The following is a 21,927-nucleotide window of genomic DNA, read 5'->3' as shown; positions in this document are numbered from 1 at the left end:
TGAGCTGTTTGAAGAGAGCTTAGCAAAGGTGGACGGTATTGAGTACTACGCTTTGGGCGACTGGAATGTTGATGTTTTGCGTAAAGAAACACCCCTGTTCAAGTCCTTTAATGGGTTATGTAATCAATATGGCCTCACTCAGCTTGTTACCGTACCCACTAGGGTGACGGAGCACTCCCAAACCCTCATAGATCTCATTGTAACCACAGACAAATCCAAAGTCACCGCTAGCGGGGCTATTGTATGCGGTCTTAGTGATCATTACATGATCTACTGTACGCGTAAAATACACAAACCCAAGGCTAGTGGCCACAAAACAGTTGTAGCTAGAAGCCTCAAAAACTACTCCAGTGAGGCTTTAAATCACACACTAGCGAATACAGATTTTTCCCCTGAACTGCAGTGTACAAATGTCGAAGGAGCATGGTGTGGTTTTAAAACCAAATTGACCGATGCTCTAGACAACGTGGCCCCCTTGCAAACCACCAGGGTTAAAGCCCGCCAAGAGCCATGGTATAACTCAGATATTGCCGAATCAGCTAGACTCAGAGACAAAAAGTACGATGAAAAACGTAAGTGCTGCAAAAAGCTTAGAAAAAAATTCAACCATGACCTCCAAACCCAAATCAAACATCGTTCTGCTCAGTGCAAGAAACTCAGAAACCAGACAATCGCCCTAACTAGATCCGCCAAAAAAGACTACATCGACGTCAAAATTGACGAATACAAAAACAAACCACGAGACCTATGGAAGTTGCTTAACAACCAATTAGGCTTAAAACCTAAACCATATGCCACAGCATAAACATCAAAACGGACGCCGCTCTCATTTCTGACAAATGTGAAGTGGCTACCCATCTTAACAAAACCTTTACCACCATGGCCCATTCACTGGTTGAAAGACTGGTTGCCCCATCTGGGCGGTATGGTGTAAAATTTGTTAAGAAATTCTACAACAAACTGGGCGTCAGAAAAGACAGCTTTAAACTTGCCACAGTGACAACTGATGAAGTGTTTAAAAAACTGAGCGCCCTACCTCAACACAAGGCCACTGGCCTTGATAAAATTCCAGCTAGATTTCTCAGAGATTCAGCCGCCACCATTGCTCCAATCATTACCCACATAATTAACCTTTCCATCGAACAGGGTCATGTCCCACAGGACTTCAAACTAGCAAAAGTAACCCCCCTGCATAAAAAAGGTAGCAAACTAGACCCTGGAAACTACCGTCCCGTTTCCATTCTTAGCTTTATATCCAAAGTCATGGAGAAAATAGTCTACGAACAGATTGCAAGATATCTCGATGAGAATAATCTGATTTACGAGTTCCAATCTGGATTCAGAAAATCTCATTCCACCAACACATGCCTTCTCTATTTGACCGACCAAATCAAACGCGAAGCGGATGACGGCAAATATAGCGGCATGGTCATGATGGACCTCCAGAAGGCATTTGACACCGTAAATCATTCTATTCTGATTGAGAAACTAAAAGCCATCGGTCTCGACAGCGCAGCAGTGAGTTGGATGCAATCTTACCTGGTGGGGAGGGAACAGGTGGTGGAGATTAACGGTACCCTGTCCCCCCCCATCCCAGTAAGCTGTGGTGTTCCTCAAGGTAGCATACTGGGACCTCTGTTGTTCCTAATATACGTGAACGACATGGCATCTGCTTGCGACTGCAACCTGTTCCTGTTCGCGGATGACTCGGCTCTCCTAGTCTCGGGCAAGGACCACTTGCAGGTTGAGAAGACTCTTAACTCTGAACTAAGTAAGATCTGCACATGGCTTAATGACAACAAATTATCAATTCACCTGGGAAAAACGGAGTCCATCCTCTTTGGATCAAATCATAACCTCAAAAAAGTAGAGAACTTCACAATCAAAGTGGGTGACAAGGTCATACCACGAAAAAACGAAATCTCTTACTTAGGATGCATCCTTGAAGCTTATCTTTCCAGTGAAAAGATGACTTCTAAAGTAATAAATAAAATCAACCAACGAACTCGTTTCCTACAGAGGATCGCCCCGATGGTCAATTTCAACACACTGAAGACCATAGCTGGTGCAATAATCCAGCCCCTCTTTGACTACGGAGTCCACGTATGGTATCGTGACGCACCACAAGCCCTGAAAACTAAACTCCAAACAGCCCAAAATAAACTAATTAGGGTCCTGCTTGGCCTTCCCTATCAGACTCACCTCACCGCTACTCACCAGCTAAGAGTGGGGTGGCTCAGAGTAGATGACAGAGTACAGCAACTTGCAATGGGCCTGGTGTACAAGATACACTACACCACTATGATACCCAAGTACCTATCAAAATACTTTATAAACATTAAGGATGTCCATAATTACAACACCAGAGGCAGCACCACAGATCACTTTCAACCCAGAGTCAAAACCAACAAAGGGTCAAACTCTTTTTTCTGCTATACCACCAAAATGTGGAAAGCCTTACCGAAGGCCATAAAGGAGTGTGGATCACTAGCATCTTTTAAAATTGCCCTGAAAAACCACTTACAGGCAGCAGCCGTTCGCAACTGGTAAAAAATGAACCTAGCCCAACCCTACCCTCCCCTGCCCCTTCTTTGTATATACTGTTTGTTTTAGACTTACTGTCTTCTTTTTTGTTTTTCTTTACATATCTACTGCATAGTACTGTGTTCTATTTGTCTGTCATTCAATGTTATATGAGATACTTAAATGGTTTCCAGTGGAAATAAGCTTAGTCTTTTCATGGATCTCCTTTTAGTAGACCTTGTACCAGTGAACTGTACCGTCATGAAACTGTACCTTTTCCTATGCAAACTCCTAATAAAGTCTTCAATCAATCAATCAATGCAGGCAGGCAGGCAGGCAGGCAGGCAGGCAGGCAGGCAGGCAGGCACGCACACAGCTTGCTAGTGAGTGAGAAGTAAAATGTTTACACATTGCTCAAATATCCACAATGAGAGGTTTAACTTTAAAGAACGATTTGGCAATGGGCAACCAGTGCAAGGCATGCTGATGGCTTTAAAGGAGTAGTTAAAAAGGAGATTTATTATAATCAAATCATTGGCTTAAGAATGTGTAAAAAAACGAACGAATATATTATTGGACTCAAGTCTCCATGGGTGAGTAATCGATAGAAAAAAGTGCTGTGGACATCAAGGATCTCCATATATGGGCATAAAAGACATATGTTCCCCTGCCACCACAGGGATCTCCATATCTCCATATATGGGCATACATGGGATTTGTTTGCCATGGCATCACAGGGATCTCTCTAACAGGGCATCGTTAATATTGATGACATCAGGGAACTCCATATATGGGCATAAAAGGGGTTCTGTTAGTGGGACATCACAGTGAAGCCAGAGTGTGATGTCAGAGCGCCATCCGTGCACCTCTACCGCCCACTAGTGTAGTTAAAGTTGTCCTAGGTTACAGTTACAGTTGTCCTCCTAGGTTACAGTTACAGTTGTCCTGGGTTATGCCTTGTTCACATACAGAAAAGCCAAGCGAATGGTTGGCTTGGTGATTCAATGTAATCTCTATGCAAACCAGCTTTTAAAATTTACCATTAACCATTAGCTTGTCTTGGTGTGTATGCAGCATTACATTTGTCCTGGGTTACAGCTGTCCTTGTCAAGCGACCGTTGTGTGTCAGGTCATGCTCACTTGCCCGTAAGGTAAATCGTCCATAAAATAATTATTACTGTTCAATTTGACACTTATTGTTTTACTTTCTGGGGCTGTGTGATAAAGATGTCATACCTCAATGTTTATGCCAAATACCTACATAGCTATGAATATGACTATGGGTTCATACTTGTTATTTTATATTTCTAAGTGGCAACAGTGAAAGCAGCACAGTATAGGTCAACAGTGCTCTTATTTTTACATTCCACTGACCAGAAGAAAGAATGATCCTGCCACGTTCAGATGTTTAGAGTGATATCTGGTGTTGTGTTTATAGACGGTTGTCGCCTCTCCTCTCAGTCTTGCAACCTGAAAGCAAACTCCACCTGCCCCAAAGTTTGATTTACCTGCCCGAGGGCAGGTAAAATGTGATGTGCTTGTAGATCAGCTATTTTCAAAAGACATATTTTCTTTTCTGTCCAAAAAGCGTATTTTAGACATGAGGTGGGGGGCTCAGAGTGTTGCCACTATGGAAAGTAGGCTTTCAATTCTAAAGCATTCTTTGTTTTGGTAGGCCTATGTAGAGAGGGGACGTGTATATTTATGTATATTTTACTACAGACGAGAGTAGGATATTGTTATTTCGGGGTTGTGTCTGCGGTTGGGTCGTGCCAAAAATAGGGTCTTTTGGGGTGCTGAGAGATTTCCCACCGCGGAGAATAGCCTTTCAACAACCTAAACCAACCTTTGTTCAGGTGAGTAGTGAAGTAGTTTAGTTTGTTTTGACTGAAGGACAGTGGAATTACTGGTCTTGTATCTGAGCCTGCTTCCTGGCAGAGTGTTAGCTGGACCACAGCTAAGGACTCACCGTGATTTAAGTGTATTTGAACCTTGGGAACAACGTGAATGTGTCTTCAGAACACCAGACCGTTGTCTCTAAATAAACTGGACATTGTCCAGACTAACCTAACGTCAGAATAACGGACAGCTGTAGCAGCTATGCTAACTGGTTAGCATAGCTGCTACAGCTAACCGTTAGTTTATTGACCACCATGCCACACTCTCACGTCATCAAGTCAAACTGTCACAGTGAAAACAACAACAACATGAATGTTACCTGATAAACTTCAACAATGAATGAAGTCACTTCAAGTCTCCAGGTTTTAATCCGTTCTTCTGGTCTCTTGCAGCAACACAACGATTCCAGGAAGAAGAAAAAAACACAAAGAAATCTGAATCTTTTGAAAACATTTGAACGTTGTGGGAGGGAACCGGCGTTGCCAGGTTTTGTGAGAGAATTAAGCAACCACGTCTATGAAAACATAATCTCTCGAGACAGCCTCAGAGAACGGAAGAGAGACAGACCGATAGGTGTCGCCCTTTCTTCTTTGACGATGGGTTCCCAGATTGATGAAAACATAACCTCGCCTACCAGGCTTTAATGAAAACAAGCCCAAATGAAAGCGACTATGACTATGAGCACTTTAACCCATCATGTAATCTTCGACTATTTTCCAAAAAATAATGTTTAAGAAATTGTGAAAAAATGTAAAACATTCTAACAACCCAAATCTTGTCTGGGGGTCCCTGGCATAGTCCTATAGCCTATATTTTCAGATGGGGTTGATCTGCATAGAAAATACATAGCCAGGCTATGATGTTGGGGGTCCTTGGCAAAGTTGGCATAAAAATGTTTCAGCAGCACTGGTTTAAACAACATTAAGCAAAACCAAAATAAGCCTGGACTTTTACAGAAAAAAGTAAAAAAAAATAAGTAATAAGCGGATATGGCAACCCATTTTCTACATTGTTGGGATTGGGTTGTGATTGATCAGTTCAGCCGCTAGAGGGCGGTGTAAACTTGTTACTGTTCTCACCAAAAGGTGGAAATTCACGTTAGTGAGAATGAGGCACACGCGCACGCACGAACACACACACACACACACACACACACACACACACACACACACACACACACACACACACACACACACACACACACACACACACACACACACACACACACACACACACACACACACACACACACACACACACACACACACACACAAATAAGAACGTTAAAAGTACAGTTTGTAACTCAGATCCCTTTTAGTAAGAATATATTTAAGTGTCTTGACTTGAGCAGCCAACAAGGTGCAGTGCAGCAGTGTTAAAGTTTCAAGTCAAGACAAACACATGCTGGCCTCTATGGAATCCAAATGGTCTTGGTGACAAAGAACTTTAATCCATGACAATCTAAACTGATCATTTTAGTTTCTATTATCTAGTTTTGGTTCTTGACTCTTACCAGTACCTCTGTTGTTTCATTCTCACTGCTGTTGCTGCTTTGACACTTGAATTTAATCAATAAAAGGTTCATCTTATGTCATGTGGATGTGAACGTGGACATTATTACAGTAATGCTGTGTTGTGCAGCTCAATACAATCCAAAGTTTTGCTTAGAAATTATCCTGCTGAAATAAGTTTTATTGTATGTAAATGATACAAAAATCATTTAAACAACACAGTTCCACAAATAAAGTAAACGTACCCAGCAACATATAAGCAAAAAACAAAACTCTAATAATAGCATTGACATACTGGTCATTTTAATGGTGATTTGATTTAGGTTGCCTTCACTTTACTGCATTCACCCTGGCCTGTTTTGTATCAGTGCATGTAAACCTATAAATCTTTCTCTTTACTTTTGGAGCCTTTGGGCCGGCCTGCCCCCTTCTTCTTGTAATTGTTGTCACCCTTCACTCCCAGCAATGAATGGCCCTCTGTACAGAAAATGATACACAATGCAATGAAGTTACCAAAATTGATTATAATAGGACGCAATTATTGTTTTGGAATATATAGAAATGTAACACTTCAGAAATTCCACTAAAACCCGATTTAAAGAAAATCCAGTCAATCTCAACAAGAATAATAATAGGCTAATACATAATGTGTTCTCTCTCTTACCGTCACTTGGTGCCCCCTGCAGTTCAACGGTGGAGGTTCTGCTCTTCTTTTTAAGAGGCTCTCCATCAGAGGAGGACTGTTGCTGCTTCTTTTCTGCTTCTAGAAACACACATGAAAAGGAATTTAAATAGGATATATTTTAACATGGAAACACATAATTTGGAGATTTGGGTAAAGGAATTACATTTGGTAACACATTGGGAATAGTTTAAAACAATGATAACAATAAAAACTAAAATCCAAATGAAATGGGGGGGGGGGGGGGGGGGGGGAAATTGGAGCATGTGTGTGTGTGTGTGTTGGGGATACAGTACAGTACTACAAACATGGATGCGTCTCAAAGAATATGATGAGAGTAGTTCCGGTGCAGCACATTGAGTGACCCTGGTCTTTCCCTAATAGGACTGATCGTGGATAGCTACTGGGACGTAAGTTGGACTTGATCAACCCCGGCTGGGTCACCTGGGCGAGGGTGTATGATGTTGCGAGACCCGAAACACCCGTCGACCCCAGGCTACAACACTGATGATACGTCCCAGTTGCATCCTTGTGATGTTTTTTTCATTACAGTACAGTTTAAACATGGATGCGTCTCAAAGAATGCAATTATTGGCAAAATCACAGAGAGTTTCGAATATTTGACTGCCCTGTCTAAATGTTTCACTATATCAGTGGTTGTTGCAATTAACTGCAATACAATACTTCACCATATGTTACACTATGATGAAATGAACCCATAACATGTAACAATGTGTACGTTCTGTAATGTAATTCCATTGGTGAAAGCTGTGTTGTTCACCTGGAGAAGCAATGGTGCATTCAGGCAAGCCCTGAAATACTCATATGTGTGCCTCAAAGAATACCATGGTGTATGACACAGTGTGACACATAATTAAGAGCATTTACAAATAGCTACAGATAATGCTGTATTTTTACCTGTATGAGTCCTCATGTGCTTCTTCAGCTCACCCTTTTGAGAAAGGCCTTTGGCACAAACTGTACAAGTGAAGGGTTTTTCCCCCGTATGAGATCTCATGTGTATCTTCAGATGTTGCATTTGAGCAAAGCCTTTAGCACAAATTGTATGAGAAAAGGGTTTTTCTCCTGTATTAAATCTCATGTGTATATTCAAATCACCCTTTTGAGAAAAGCCTTTGGCACAAATTGTACAAGAAAAGGGCTTTTCTCCTGTATGAGATCTCATGTGTATCTTCAGATGATGCATATGAGCAAAGCCTTTGGCACATACTGTACAAGTGAACGGCTTTTCCCCTGTATGAGATCTCATGTGTATCTTCAGATGTTGCATTTGAGCAAAGCCTTTAGCACAAATTGTACAAGAAAAGGGTTTTTCTCCTGTATGAAATCTCATGTGTATATTCAAATCACCCTTTTGAGAAAAGCCTTTGGCACAAATTGTACAAGAAAAGGGCTTTTCTCCTGTATGAGATCTCATGTGTGTCTTCAGATGATCCATTCGAGCAAAGCCTTTGGCACAAACTGTACAAGTGAAAGGCTTTTCTCCAGTATGAGATCTCATGTGTGTCTTCAGGTGACACATTTGAGCAAAACCTTTGGAACAAATTGTACAAGGAAACGGCCTTTCCCCTGTATGAGTCTTCGCGTGTGTCTTCATAATACTCATGCGAGCAAAGCTTTTGGCACAAACTATACAAGTAAATGGCTTTTCCCCTGTATGAGTCCTCATGTGTGTCTTCAGAGTATCCTTTGTAGCAAAGCCTTTGGCACAAACTGTACAAGTAAAGGGTTTTTCCCCTGTATGAATCCTCATGTGTAGTGTTAGACTTCTCATTTTACCAAAGCCTTTGCCACACTCTTTAGAATTAAAGCTTCTCTTCCCCGTCACACTACTCATGACTGAAGTTTGTTTTGATGATTTCAGGTCCTGGGACAGCTTGTTGCTCACATGTTGATCCTCGACTGATTTCAGTGTGTTTAAAGCTGACTGGTCTTCCCTGGTCTCCTTCCACTCATCACTGTCTTCAGTGTCAGATTCAGAACAGTGTGAAGAGAGGAGCTGGTCATCACTAGTTGGTTGTAATGCTCCACTGTCCTCTACATCAGCTTGTGTTTTCATGTGTTCAGCTGAGGTGCTGGCTAGAGGCTCTGTCTCTCTGTTTACATCGTCATCTTCATGTTTCACTGCTAGTAATGTCAACGTTGACCCAGCAGCCTCCTCTGGTCTTTGAAGCAGCTCCTGCTGTTCCTCTTTAATGTGTGGAGGCTCTGGTTCCTCCTGGACCAGACCAGGATTCTTCTCCTCCTCCTCTTTACATACAGGGAGGTGCAGGAAGTCTAGACAAAAGGAAAAAAATAAATAAACCAGTGTTTAAACTTAAACATTTGCCATACAATGTTTAGCTGGTTCAACAGCTGGCATTATTTTGGTCCAAGGTTTCATTCTAGTGAGAGTTGAGATACACCGGCTACTTTGCAACTCTTTACTGTTGGTTGTTAAAAGCTTTAAGCAACCATCCCCATAATACTGTATTTAGCTTGTAAATCTAGTATGCTTGAACGTATGATTCTCTAAATACAGACTTCTATCTGTAGTAGTCAGTTGAGACATCAGGTTAATAAAATATAAAACAGTACACACATATCCTGCACAACTTTACTACAGGTTGTTAATAAGACACTACATACCTATCCTGTACAACTTTACTACAGGTTGTTAACTCATATGCTGCCTAAAAAATACCCCTTTGTACTCCCCTCTGCCATGCCCGTGAATCCCGTAAATGTAATAAAAATTAATAAAAAAAAATATATTTTATTTTTATTATTTTTTTTCCCGGAACTAATGTTTCGTGATCATCGTTTCTACACGGACACATTATTGAGCGGACCAGTTTAACATTGAACCCCTAAACCGGAAGTCCGGTCGGTCGTCTATTTTGGCCCGTCAGCTTACTGTGTGAAGTCAACGGCTTACAGATGGAGAACGGATTGATGTTTCAACGGATTTGAGAAGCTGATGGATTACGCGAACGCACGATGCATAGCAGTGTCCGATCGCGCACGATGGGAATTGGATGAGCGCCCGCGTTAACAGGTAGGAGAAGCAAGCAGTGAGCGACATAGAGAAATCTGCGGGATTCACGGCCATCGCAGCATATGAGTTAATAAGACACTACATACCTATCCTGTACAACTTTACTACAGGTTGCATCCTTCCATCAAACAGTCCATGTCTCTGTTCCATCTCTTGCTGTTCCTCTGACTGTGTCAATGATACTTTGCCAATATCTGTACAACTAAAGAATTTCCTTCCTTTTTGCCTCCTCATGGATGGCTTTTCCTTTAATGATTCGGGGTTCTGGGACAGCTTGTTGTTCAAAGATAATCTCTGTCCTTCCACATGCTGCATCTCGTGTGATTCAAGTGTGTTTACAACTGACTCATAATCCCTGTTCCCCCAGTCATCACTGTCATCAGTATCAGATTCAGAACAGTGTGAAGAGAGGAGATGGTCATCAACATTTGGTTGTGATGCTCGTATTGTCATGTGTTCAGTTGAGGTGCTGGCTTGAGGCTCTGCCTCTCTGTTTTCATCATCTTCGCTCTTCACAACCAATAATGTCAACGATGACCCTGCAGCCTCCCCTGAGCTTAGAAACATCTCCTGCTGTTCCTCTTTAATCTGTGGAGGTTCTGGTTTCACCTGGACCAGACTGGGACTCCTCTCCTGCTGTTCAGAGGAATCCTCCTCTTTACACACAGAAAGGACAGTGAGGTCTAGAAGGAGGAAAGTGAACATCAGGGTAGAGCACTCAATAATTATTTTGGAAAGAATCTGTCATCAGAAACAAAGAAGGGTGTTTTTAATTGATCCAGCATAGTTAAAATGGAGTTTGAGTTACAATGTATGGCAAGGGGGCGTGTCTGATAAAATGGATATCAAATATCTGAATACTGAATCAAGCAACTTAAAAACCGTCTGGGGTGCTCCCAAAAGCCTCAGTAGACGATAACATGATCAAATGTTGTTTTGAAAGTCAAATATCACTTGAAACACAGTATGTAGGCCTATTTATTAACCCACAATCTACTGTATGCCTATATCAATCACTTTTAATCAAAATGTACTTGCATAATGGGGAGAATTTGGTGTTGTCATAATTATGCATTTACCTTGCAGTCACCTCTGCAATTTAATTGGTTCATGAGTCCATAATTAATCCCACTTTATAGGCATTTAAGATCCCCAGCAGGCATCGTGGACAGAACATAAAAATAAAATGATGACTTTCCAAAAGTTATTTTTCCTAAACCTTCATTATGTTATTTGCATACCCAATAGTAACGGAATCTATCAATTACCTGGGGTTTCAACAATATACATGACATATACAGTATACTATTGGATTAATTACAAACAGACCACTATACAGATATTCTGTGCATTCATTGTAAGATAGATACCTTTATTGATCCCACAGTTGTCTGCATCAATGTGACGCTGCATGTAGTCATAACAGGCATCTCCAACATCTCTGACATCCATCAAGTTGGCTCCTTCTAGCAGGGCCTGGAACAGATAAGCAACACATATGTTCTTTAAACACTGATGTAGGACAGAAATGGAGACCATAAATAAAGTTTATGATGATAAAACATTACCTGCACATTAGCTGTGGAGATGGACACCTCTGAAGTGTAGGCAAAGCTCAGCAGCATGTCGACCACCTCAGGTTCCACTCCATCCATGTTAACCCTTTCCTGTGTGGACTCCACCATGGCAGTTGTAAACATGGCCTGTGTGGGTTAGAGAGATTGAACATTTGGCCTGCAGTGTTCATGTTTTAGGAAGGCCTTTCTTATTAATAACAATAAATAGATTGGATTTACCAGTGGTTCACAAACATGACGAAGAACACTGGTTTGACTTGGGATTTGTATTATTGTAACACACTGTATAACTATACAAGAAGTTATGAATTGTCTTAATTTAATATATCAAAAGAGGCAACTACTCTATGCAATGTATTTATCCACTTTAAATGTGGTATCCCTTTTGGCATGTCAATATAGGCTTAATTACATTTTCACTTTCTTAAAATTGTTTTCAAAAATAGCAGATCTACAATGTCACTTGTCATATTGTGGTGTGCTTGTATATTGGCTATGTTTTGCAATTCTAGACAACTTCTGAATGACTTAACATTTTAATGTTTTGTTTATTTATTTGGCAGTAAATATTTACAGATTGACAAGAGTAATTATGAATAATTAAACATTATTATATAAGTTGTTTTTGCAGGTGTTGAGGAGGCCTTGAGATTTTGACTTACTCTTTGGTGAGCCTTGGTTTGAAAAGCACAGGTTATTGAACACTATTCAGTTCATATGATAACCACTAGGTTATTGAACACTATTCAGTTCATATGATAATCACTAGGTTATTGAACACTATTCAGTTCATATGAAAACCACTAGGTTATAGAACACTATTCAGTTTATATGATAATCACTAGGTTATAGAACACTATTCAGTTCATATGAAAACCACTAGGTTATAGAACAATATTCAGTTCATATGATAACCACTAGGTTATAGAACAATATTCAGTTCATATGAAAAACACTAGGTTATAGAACAATATTCAGTTCATATGATAACCACTAGGTTATAGAACAATATTCAGTTCATATGAAAACCACTAGGTTATAGAACAATATTCAGTTCATATGAAAACCACTTGGTTATAGAACAATATTCAGATATGAAAGCCAAGGCAGAATGTAATGTGGTCATTCTCTTAACAACACCAGGACACTAAATGTGTGTATTTACCTGAAAGTAGGAGCTGATGGAGGCCAGTACAACTCTATGGCAGGGGAACTCCTGTCCCTCACAGCACAGAATCACATCACAGAAAACCTTGTTGAGTCGTAGACGGTTTAGTCCCTCTAACAGCTTGTTAGGATGCTTGTCTAGCTTCCTAGTTTCCTCCAGAAGGCAGGAGGGTGAAGCAGCATCCACCAGAATCCTTTTAGCCATGTTTTTCTTCTAGAGCAGCCTGTATGACAGTAGGAGGAGATGGAATAGATGGTCATGTATACAATGTACTAATGTATACAATTACTGTATATTTCCAAAGAATAGCCCGGGTGTTTAATATGAAAAGTTGATTTTGACCCAGAGCGTTTTAAAGAACCAGGGGGCTGTTTGCAACAGTCTTTCATTTATGTTTGCCCCGGTCTTTACTCGAAAACAAATCAGGAAGAATTATTAAAAAAAAAAAAGAATAATAATAGCCCGGTGGGTATTAGGTAGCCAGCAGCTATTTTCAAAAGGGAAATATACAGTATGTGTGCAAATGTGTCCACTGCATTTACCCGTCTTATAACTACTAGGAGCAGTGAGCAGCCATTCTACAGCGCTCTGGGAGCTAGAGGATCAGAGTCTTGCTCAGGGACACACATCCACACATTGCTGGAATCAAACCTGCGACAACCAGGGCCTCTGGCTGCCCAGGCGGCCTCACTAACCACTCAGCTATGGCCGCCCAGTAGAGGTGCGCGGATGGGCTCTGAGCGTCATCCGAATCCACCCTGCAAAATTCATTAACCGGCCATTATCCAACCGCATTAATTATATTCTCCAATTTACAGAACCAACTGCAACCCGCATCTTCCACATGTCAAATTATTATTATTTTCTGGTATTCCCAGTTAGTTATTCTTGGTTGTGCGATTACAGAAATGTAATTGTTTAGCCTACGGAATGTCAGTTTTTTATGAATTGTTGCGGTACTGCGCTGATACAGAGGTCGCTCTAGTACACAACCTAATGAACCTAACTTAGTACGCAATAGCATTAAGCAGCAGTAAACACTAGTTGCCTACTAAGCCTACTTGTACTGCAAACATTTTTATTGAATGAGTTCTCATACAACACACAACAGACAGACGCGAACGGGCATGCATGCACAGATTGCAGGCAGGCAGGCAGGCAGGCAGGCAGGCAGGCAGACACACACAGCTTGCTAGTGAGAAGTACATTTTTTACACATTGCTCCAAATATCCACAATGAGAGGTTTAACTTTAAAGAACGGTTTGGCAATGGGCAACCAGTGCAAGGCATGCTGATGGCTTTAAAGGAGTAGTTAAAAAAGGAGATTATTATTATAATCAAATCATTGGCTTAAGAATGCGTAAAAAACGAAATAATATATTATTGGACTCAAGTCTCCATGGGTGAGTAATTAATATTGATGACATCAGGGAACTCCATATATGGGCATAAAAGGGGTTCTGTTAGTGTGACATCACAGTGAAGCCAGAGCGTGATGTCAGAGCGCCATCCGTGCACCTCTACCGCCCACTAGTGTAGTTAAAGTTGTCCTAGGTTACAGTTACAGTTGTCCTGGGTTATGCCTTGTTCACATACAGAAAAGCCAAGCGAATGGTTGGCTTGGTGATTCAATGTAATCTCTATGCAAACCAGCTTTTAAAATTTCCAAGCTGGAAAGAAAGCTGGTTTGCATAGAGATTACATTGAGTTACCAAGCCAACCATTAGCTTGGCTTGGTGTGTATGCAGCATTACAGTTGTCCTGGGTTACAGTTACAGTTGTCCTGGGTTACAGTTGTCCTAGGTTACAGTTACAGTTGTCCTGGGTTACAGTTGTGCTTGTCAAGCGACCGTTGTGTGTCAGGTCATGCTCACTTGCCCGTAAGGTAAATCGTCCATTAAATAATTATTACCGTTCAATTTGACACTTATTGTTTTACTTTCTGGGGCTGTGTGATAAAGATGTCATACCTACATAGCTATGAATATGACTATGGGTTCATACTTGTTATTTTATATTTCTAAGTGGCAACAGTGAAAGCAGCACAGTATAGGTCAACAGTGCTCTTATTTTTTACATTCCACTGACCAGAAGAAAGAATGATCCTGCCACGTTCAGATGTTTAGAGTGATATCTGGTGTTGTGTTTATAGACGGTTGTCGCCTCTCCTCTCAGTCTTGCAACCTGAAAGCAAACTCCACCTGCCCCAAAGTTTGATTTACGTGCCCAAGGGCAGGTAAATGTGATGCGCTTGTAGATCAGCTATTTTCAAAAGAAATATTTTCTTTTCTGTCCAAAAGGTGTATTTTAGACATGAGGTGGGAGGCTCAGAGTGTTGCCACTATGGAAAGTAGGCTTTCAATTCTAAAGCATTCTTTGTTTTGGTAGGCCTATGTAGAGAGGGGACGTGTATATTTATGTATGTTTTACTACAGACGAGAGTAGGATATTGTTATTTCGGGGTTGTGTCTGCGGTTGGGTCGTGCCAAGAATAGGGTCTTTTGGGGTGCTGAGAGATTTCCCACCGCGGAGAATAGCCTTTCAACAACCTAAACCAACCTTTGTTCAGGTGAGTAGTGAAGTAGTTTAGTTTGTTTTGACTGAAGGACAGTGGAATTCCTGGTCTTGTATCTGAGCCTGCTTCCTGGCAGAGTGTTAGCTGGACCACAGCTAAGGACTCACCGTGATTTAAGTGTATTTGAACCTTGGGAACAACGTGAATGTGTCTTCAGAACACCAGACCGTTGTCTCTAAATAAACTGGACATTTTCCAGACTAACCTAACGTCAGAATAACGGACAGCTGTAGCAGCTATGCTAACTGGTTAGCATAGCTGCTACAGCTAACCGTTAGTTTATTGACCACCATGCCACACTCTAACGTTATCAAGTCAAACTGTCACAGTGAAAACAACAACAACATGAATGTTACCTGATAAACTTCAACAATGAATGAAGTCACTTCAAGTCTCCAGGTTTTAATCCGTTCTTCTGGTCGCCCGCAGCGGTTGTGTGAAACTGGCGAATATAAGCTGGCGAATATAAAGAAATCTCTTCAGAATAAGAGTACCCCTCAGCCAATTGAAAAATGTTGAAAAACGATTAATTTACCCAGGATATGCACATTCAAAACAAAGATTAAGCATTTAAACATACATACACAATGATAATTATATTTTTGGGTGAAATAAAAAAGTTTTAATAACATAAAAAAATATATAAATGGAGAAATGCTGGAGAAATGCTGTTCAATAGAGTGCATAGCCTTTACAAATTGGACACTGGACAGGAGACGGCTCTTCGTGTCGGCACTTTGGACCCATGCACGCGTTCAGGGAGACCTCCTCTGTCACACCACACTCTCTGCTAAGCGGGAGAGGCGGCATTGCAGCTACTGCAGGCCGTCCAGTGCAGCCAGGCGCTCAAAAAGGCCTCAAAAGACGCCATTTTCAGACTCTAGTGGGCGCTGGAGAGCAGGCGGCTCTTCGTGTCGGCACTTTGGACCCATGCACGCGTTCAGAGAGACCTCCTCTACCACACCACACTCTGCGCTAAGAGGGAGAGGCGGCATTGCAACTACGGCAGGCCGTCCAGTGCAGCCAGGCGCTCAAATGGCTTCAAAAGGCGCCATTTTCAGACTCTAGTGGGCGCTGGAGAGCAGGCGGCTCTTCGTGTCGGCAGTTTGGACCCATGCACGCGTTCAGAGAGACCTCCTCTACCACACCACACTCTCCGCTAAGCGGGAGCGGCGGCATTGCAACTACTGCAGTGGGCGCTGGAGAGCAGGCGGCTCTTCGTGTCGGCACTTTGGACCCATGCACGCGTTCAGAGAGACCTCCTCTACCACACCACACTCTGCGCTAAGCGGGAGAGGCGGCATTGCAACTACTGCAGGCCGTCCAGTGCAGCCAGGCGCTCAAAAAGGCCTCAAAAGACACCATTTTCAGACTCTAGTGGGCGCTGGAGAGCAGGCGGCTCTTCGTGTCGGCACTTTGGACCCATGCACGCGTTCAGAGAGACCTCCTCTACCACACCACACTCTCCGCTAAGCGGGAGAGGCGGCATTGCAACTACTGCAGGCCGTCCAGTGCAGCCAGGCGCTCAAATGGCTTCAAAAGGCGCCATTTTCAGACTCTAGTGGGCGCTGGAGAGCAGGCGGCTCTTCGTGTCGGCAGTTTGGACCCATGCACGCGTTCAGAGAGACCTCCTCTACCACACCACACTCTCCGCTAAGCGGGAGAGGCGGCATTGCAACTACTGCAGGCCGTCCAGTGCAGCCAGGCGCTCAAAAAGGCCTCAAAAGACGCCATTTTCAGACTCTAGTGGGCGCTGGAGAGCAGGCGGCTCTTCGTGTCGGCACTTTGGACCCATTCACGCGTTCAGAGAGACCTCCTCTACCACACCACACTCTCCGCTAAGCGGGAGAGGCGGCATTGCAACTACTGCAGGCCGTCCAGTGCAGCCAGGCGCTCAAAAAGGCCTCAAAAGACGCCATTTTCAGACTCTAGTGGGCGCTGGAGAGCAGGCGGCTCTTCGTGTCGGCACTTTGGACCCATGCATGCGTTCAGAGAGACCTCCTCTACCACACCACACTCTGCGCTAAGCGGGAGAGGCGGCATTGCAACTACTGCAGGCCGTCCAGTGCAGCCAGGCGCTCAAATGGCTTCAAAAGGCGCCATTTTCAGACTCTAGTGGGCGCTGGAGAGCAGGCGGCTCTTCGTGTCGGCAGTTTGGACCCATGCACGCGTTCAGAGAGACCTCCTCTACCACACCACACTCTCCGCTAAGCGGGAGAGGCGGCATTGCAACTACTGCAGGCCGTCCAGTGCAGCCAGGCGCTCAAAAAGGCCTCAAAAGACGCCATTTTCAGACTCTAGTGGGCGCTGGAGAGCAGGCGGCTTGTATATCTAGCACAACAGAAATTGATTTTACACCTCTCCCGCTTAGCGGAGAGTGTGGTGTGGCAGAGGAGGTCTCCCTGAACGCTTGCATGGGTCCAAAGTGCCGACACGAAGAGCCGCCTGCTCTCCAGCGCCCATTAGAGTCTGAAAATGGCCCCTTTTGAGGCCTTTTTGAGCGCCTGGCTGCACTGGACGGCCTGTAGCAGTAGCAATGCCGCCTCTCCCGCTTAGCGGAGAGTGTGGTGTGGCAGAGGAGGTCTCCCTGAACGCTTGCATGGGTCCAAAGTGCCGACACGAAGAGCCGCCTGCCGTCCAGCGCCCACTAGATTCAGAAAATGGCCCCTTTTGAGGCCTTTTTGAGCGCCTGGCTGCACTGGACGGCCTGCAGTAGTTGCAATGCCGCCTCTCCCGCTTAGCGGAGAGTGTGGTGTGGTAGAGGAGGTCTCTCTGAACGCGTGCGTGTGTCCAAAGTGCCGACACGAAGAGCCGTCTGCCGTCCAGCGCCCACTAGAGTCTGAAAATGGCGTCTTTTGAGGCCTTTTTGAGCGCCTGGCTGCACTGGACGGCCTGCAGTAGTTGCAATGCCGCCTCTCCCGCTTAGCGGAGAGTGTGGTGTGGCAGAGGAGGTCTCCCTGAACGTTTGCATGGGTCCAAAGTGCCGACACGAAGAGCCGCCTGCTCTCCAGCGCCCACTAGAGTCCGAAAATTGCACTTTATTTGTAGATCTGCTATTTTCAGAGCCCAGCATGTTGTTAAATAATAGACGCTTTTAATTTATTACTGGTATTGTATCTCAACTGCACAATCCACCATTATTATCTGGAGCATATTTTGTTGTTGTTTTATCACTTTATTTGCTTACATTAATTGTACATAGCAACCTGGCTTAGAGGCAGACGTGCAGATAAAGTGCAAAACAGGATCAGAAATTCATCTGATAACAGATGGCAGTGGTGGAAAAAAAGTACTCACATGTTTAACTTAAGTAAAAGTATCAATACTGCAATATAGAAAACACAAGTAGAAGTCTGGAATTCAAAATGAAATTGAGTAAAAGTATGAAAGTATTGGCATCAAAATATACTTATATACGCTTGGCTTTACTATACTTAAATATACTTTATACCAAAAGTAAAAGATCTACAAGCTCACATCATGTCACGATGCGACACATTGTGAGCTTGTAGATCTGCTATTTTCAAATAGCCTAGGTATTAAATAGGGCTAAAGTTGTATTGCAATAAAACATCTGCAAAGTAACTAGCCTAACTCAAGTTTAAAAATGTAGTGGAGTAAAAGTACAAATACCTCAAAATTGCACTTAAGTAGGCCTACATAAAGTAGCCTACATGTAGGCCTACTTAGTTACTTTACACCACTGGCAGAAGGTGCTAATTGTGGCAATCATCACATTGTGGTCAGAAGTTGTATGGAAAATGGGCTAAGTACCCATTTACTGGGGATCAATAGCCAATTTAAATCGGTAAAAACGTGTTAGGGCACTTTGAAGTACACCAGCATAAGCAATTTAAAAATACACACATCGTATATGTATTCTTTTAAATAAATGTACGGTCTTTACAAACATTAATTACTGACATCTTATTTTGAAGGTCTTATATTCGCCAGCTCCTACACCGGAAGCACTATATTCGCCAGTTTCACGCTGCCTCTCGCAGCCACACAACGATTCCAGGAAGAAGGGGAAAAAAAAAAAAAAGAAATCTCTGAATCTTTGAAAACATTTGAACGTTGCCAGGTATTGTGAGAGAATTAAGCAACCACACGTAGGAAAACGAGCCCAAAAGAAAGCGACTATGAGCACTTAAAACCCATAACATGTAATCTTCGACTATTTACCCCAATTAATGATTAGGAAAAATGTGAAACATTCTAACAACACAAAATCTTGTCTGGGGGACGGGGGTCCCTGGCATATTAGTCTACGTGCCAGCCCATAGCCCATTGTGAACCCGGACATATTGAGTACACCAAGGTTTTATGTTAGAAATGTTGAGTATGGGTCCCCATCATGTAGAAACTGCCGGATGCTAACTTGTATATGTTGAGCAATTTTCATAATTTGCATATTTCGATTTATTTAGCATAATCCCCCATAATAATGGATAATATGTCAAAAACTGATTGGCCGATTTGAACAATATTAGATTGGTTTTGGGGGTTATTGAGGATGCCAACGGGTCTGAGGCCTTAAACTAGATGCAGATTAGACTAAAATCTAATCTGTGCTTCTGGGGGTCCCTGGAACAAAAAAGTTTGCAATAGGGGTCCATCCGTCGAACAAACTATTTTGAGATGGGGGTCCACGGCCAAAAATACATTTTGGGGGTCCTTAACCACTGATAGGCACATTCTACAAATGTCTTCTAAATCATAACAATTTTCTGGAAAAAAAAAAACGTATGTGGCCATCAGTGTTTCTCAAACTTTGTCATGTGAAGGACCCCCAGAATGATATGTATTTGGCTACGGACCCCCATCACAAAATATTTTGTTCCAGGGACCCCCAGAAGCAAATATTTGATTTTCGTCTATTCTGCATCTAAGGCCTCAGACCCGTTGGGAAACGAGTTTGGGGTCGACTTTGAAAGAGGTCAACTTTTCTGGCATTCACACACACACACAGAGCTATTTTTATGTTTATCTGTGGAACTGAGTCAAACGACATATCTCGACTCCTGCATTAGCCTACAAGTGCTTGTCAAGCCAGGGCGGAGTTCAAATGTGATTATATTGGGGGGTCCCCAGTTCAAATGTGATTATATTGGGGGGTCCCCAGTTCAAATGTAATTATTTTGGGGGGACCAGTTCAAATGACAAGTGAAAAGATTGAGAACCATTGATCTTTAAAGGGGTATTTCACTTTCAAAAAAACTTTTGGTAATTTTATCATCTAATCAGGCTTTTATGAACACCCTGAACAGTTTTTAATTAGCTTAATTGAATATTTAGATATTTGATGTAAATGTTACCAGGCCCTCCAGGCCCAGGGCCTCTCCCCACACACACCCATTGTAACTTCAAACTTCATTTTAACCATGATAAATTCATTAAAAACACCCATTATTTTTTTTCTGGTGACTCATACTACCCTCCTAATATGTGAGCAGGCCGTGTTTTTCCGATAACATTTTTCATCTATTTTTAATAATTATCTTTTTGTATTTCATTTTTTCCATTTCTCCAAATAATTATTAAAAATAAATGAAAAAAGTTATCGAAAAAACACGGCCTGCTCACGTATTAGGAAGGTAAAATGAATCTACAGAAAAAATAATGTGTGTTTTTAATGAATCTATCATGGTTAAAATGAAATTTGAAGTTACAATGGGTTTGTATGTGGAGAGAAGCCCTACCACTGCTCCCTGTTGAAAGTGGAATATCCCTTTAAATATAAATCTTCTTTTAGTTTTAGATGCTTTGTGCGTTTTAGATGCTTTGTGTCTACACAGAATCTCCTCACATAGTGTTCATTAATGTTACCACAGGACCACACGATTAGGGATGCTGGGGTTTGAAGACAATATTTTCAATCGGTCCTTTAATGGAAACTGACATTCTTGTGGCATACTGTATCTTAGGGGAAAGTATTACATTTATACGTCGTGTAAATATGACATAAATGAAGGTGACATAAAGTAACAATGTCATTCAGGGATGCCATGGATGAATACAAATATTTACTGAACCAAAAGGTTTGACAACAACTGTCATTGGGGGACCCTGATTATTGAAGTAGGCCTATATTGATTGATAAGGGGTTATTTATAGTTTGTATCAGGTTTGAATTATTTCAACTAATTCAGAGGTGGGAACATAATTCTTTGTCAGACCATTGCTTTCATTCAAATCATTCAGGTGTTTCATTCAGCCAAACGTTGTGTTGTTGCGTCCGTCCCTGGGTCAGCTTGGAAGGGCTCGGGGACGGCGCCACCCTGCTCCCACTTTCTGGGGGAACATTAGGCCGAAATAGACGATCTACAAGCTCACAATAATGTGAGCTGGTAATTCATGGTGAATTGGTGTAGACAGGGGGGGAAAATAAATAAGAAAGTTAAAAGTACAGTTGTAACTCAGATCTCTTTTAGTGAGAATAGATTTAAGTGGCTTGACTTGACCAGCCAACATGGCGGTGCCATGGCATTGGTCTGAAGGTTCATTAGTCTGAATTTGTTAAGAATACTATGCCTAACTCTAATCCTAACCCTAACCTCAGTAACCCTAACTAAATTCGGACTAATGAACCTTCGGAATAATGAACCTTCGGACTTATGGGCAGTCCCCAACATGGTGCAGTGCAGCAGTGTTAAAGTTACAAGTCAAGACAAACACATGCTGGCCTCTATGGAATCCAAATGGTCTTGGTGACAAAGAACTTTAATCCATGACAATCTAAACTGATAATTTTATTTTCTATTATCTTGGTGTGGTTCTTGACTCTTACCAGCACCTCTGTTGCTTCATTTTCACTGCTGTTGCTGCTTTGACACTTGAATTTAATCAATAAAAGGTTCATCTTGTGTCATGTGGATGTGAACATGGACATTATTACGGTAATGCTGTGTTGTGCATCTCAATAAAACCTAA

Source organism: Nannobrachium achirus, assembly GCF_963921795.1.
Source record: "Nannobrachium achirus genome assembly, chromosome: 1".
Lineage (NCBI taxonomy): Eukaryota > Metazoa > Chordata > Actinopteri > Myctophiformes > Myctophidae > Nannobrachium > Nannobrachium achirus.
Note: the sequence above shows the minus strand (reverse complement) of the source record.